Below are 3,093 nucleotides of genomic sequence, written 5' to 3'. Positions count from 1 at the left end.
GCGGTCGCCCGTTTTGTGAGCGGTCGCCCGTTTTGTGAGCGGTCGCCCGTTTTTGGAGATCAAGGAGGCTAGGAGAAGAGGAGGACCACCATTGAAGACCATCTTGAGCATTTCTTTTCCTTTTCCATGTTTCTTCATTTTGCTTTCTGTTTTGAAACCCTAGTTATGGAGTAGTGACTTTGTTGTGGGTGAGGGATCCCCACTTTTGTATGGATACTTATGCTTAATCTATGATGTCTTTGAGTTTCTTCCATGGGTTTGATGTTTTGTGCTTAATGCTATTGATTTGGTTGAAACCCTAATTGATATGATTGTAGAACAACTTGATCATAGGGATATGGGAATGATGTTTGGAACCAAATGTCAAATGAGTGAGTTATTCACATTGGGAGATGGCTTAACTTGCTTAGGGTTAATGATAGGGTACACTAATGCATCTAGAGATCATTTAGATAATTGGGAGATGGGTGAATCGATCCTCTAGGTAGTGAGTTTAAGCTTGGGAGAGACAAACTCAAGAAGAAGTGCTTGAAACCCCCATATGGAGGATAACCCATAGACATTGTAGCATCATTAACCATCCATGCGACTCTTCAGGGATCCCGAACCTACAACGCCTTAAATCATCGTTTTATAAACCGCTAATTTTACTTGCTTTCTTGTATTCCGACCCTTACCACAAACCACATTTTTACTTGACCACCTAATCTAGCTTAGAGATAGACTAATACATCCTAGTCCTCGTGTTCGACCCCGGTACTACAACTACCGTATACTTGCGGATAGTGGCACGAATCGGGTATTAAATATTAAGCCATCTCCCAATGTGAATAACTCACTCATTTGACATTTGGTTCCAAACATCATTCCCATATCCCTATGATCAATGTGTTCTACAATCATATCAATTAGGGTTTCAACCAAATCAATAGCATTAAGCACAAAACATCAAACCAATAGAGAAAAACTCAAAGACATCATAGATTAAGCTTAGGTGTCCATACAAAAGTGGGGATCCCTCACCCACAACAAGTCACTACTCCATAACTAGGGTTTCAAAACAGAAAGCAAAATGAAGAAACATGGAAAATGAGAAGAAATGCTCAAGATGGTCTTCAATGGTGATCTTCTTCTTCTCCTAGCCTCCTTGATCTCCAAAATCTCCCTTTTCTCCTCTTCCAAGTCAAGTCTCATTTTTCGGGCGGGTCGCCCATTTTTCTTCAGGGTCGCTCATTTTTCGGGCGGGTCGCTCATTTTCTTCTGCACACGCGAAAGCCCAATTCAAGCCTGTTACGAAGAGACCGAGTCAAAATGCCCGAGTCAGATTGACCGAGTCAAAATGCCCGAGTCAACATGCCCGAGTCAGATGGGCCGAGTCAGAAGACTGGGTTGGGCCGAAATTGTTCAGAGCTTTTCGTTTTGACTCGGTCGAGTCAAAACCCAGAAAATCTAAGATTCGAATTTTTCAGAGTTTGAACGGGAATAGGACTTGGGGAGCGCCGCCTAGGGTTTATTTAAGAAGTTTACAGATGTCCAGAGGAGGTATTCAGACTTTGGAGAGCTTTGGTGAGAGAAATAAGAGTTTACGGGATTTTGGGAAGAAGAAAGAGAGTTGGAACGTGAAGATTGCATCGCTTATTGAAATGTTCAAGGCTTTCAGAAACGAAGTATACAGCCAACTTGTCAAGACGATCAAGACACTTCGATCATATCGTGGTGGCGAAAGAGTTCTCTGACTATCTGGTTGATTGTGGTATTGTATCACAATTAACTCCTCCAGGAACGCCACAGTGGAATGCGTGTCTGAACGGAGGAACCGAACACTGTTAGACATGGTTCGGTCGATGATGAGTCAGACAGATCTTCCGAAGTCCTTTTAGGGCTATGCTTTAGAGACACCTGCGTACCTGCTGAGTAGGAGTCCAATGAAGGCGGCTGAAACGACGCCATATGAAATATGGACGAGGGAAGTGTCCCGCGTTGTCGTTTGTCAGAATTTGGGGTTGCGACGCTTACGTGAAGCGTCAGATGACTGATAAGTTATCCTCCAAATTCGGAGATCAGGCAGGATTCGCCAAGAGCCTGTGAGATACGGATTTCTCATGACTGGGAATAAGGAACTCATGTTATTAGAACATGATGAGCCTACCACATACCCAGAGGCTATGGCGAGTCCCGACTCCGACAAATGGCGCGAGACTATGAAGTCCGAGATACAATCCATGTCAGACAACCAAATATGGACTCTATGCATCTGAAGCGATAAAACCCATCAGATGTAAGTGGATCTTCAAGAAGAAGACCGACATGGATGGCAACGTGCACACGTATAAGGCACGAATTGTGGCGAAAGGATTCTGTCAAATTCATGGTATTGACTATGATGAGACCTTTTCACCTGTAGTTATGCTGAAGTCCATCAGGATCCTGCTTGCCATAGCCGCATATTACGACTATGAGATATGGCGAATGGATGTCAAGGCCGCGTTCCTTAACGGGAACTTGACCGAGGATGTGTATATGAGACAACCCGAAGGTTTTGTCGATCCAAGGAACCCGGGGAAGGTGTGCAAGCTTCAGAGGTCCATTTATGGACTGAAGCAGGCTTCGAGGAGTTAAAATCTTCGCTTTGATGAGAAATCAAAAGGTTTGGTTTCTCACATAACGAAGACGAGTCGTGTGTTTACAAGAAGGTCAGTGGGAGCACAGTAGTATTTCTAGTGTTTTGTGAGCGGTCGCTCGTTTTGTGAGCGGTTGCTTGTTTTGTGAGCGGTTGCTTGCTTTTTCGCGTGTGCAGAGGAAAATGAGTGACCCGCCTGAAAAATGAGCGACCCAGAAGAAAAATGAGCGACCGCCTGGAATCAAAATCGGCCCAAAAAGGAAAAGCCCATGTTTTGAGGAGAAAACCTAATTCTGGACTTTCATAAAAAGGGGAGTTTGAGGAGAGAGAAATGGGGGGCTACACACTTTGGAGAGAGGCTTGACTTGGAAGAGGAGAAACAGGGATTTTGGAGATCAAGGAGGCTAGGAGAAGAAGAAGACCATCTTGAGCATTTCTTCTCCTTTTCCATGTTTCTTCATTTTGCTTTCTGT

Source organism: Tarenaya hassleriana, unplaced genomic scaffold (assembly GCF_000463585.1).
Source record: "Tarenaya hassleriana unplaced genomic scaffold, ASM46358v1 Cleome106, whole genome shotgun sequence".
NCBI classification, from domain to species: Eukaryota; Viridiplantae; Streptophyta; class Magnoliopsida; order Brassicales; family Cleomaceae; genus Tarenaya; species Tarenaya hassleriana.
The sequence above is the reverse complement of the archived record's forward strand: the minus strand, read 5'-3'. Positions refer to the sequence as shown.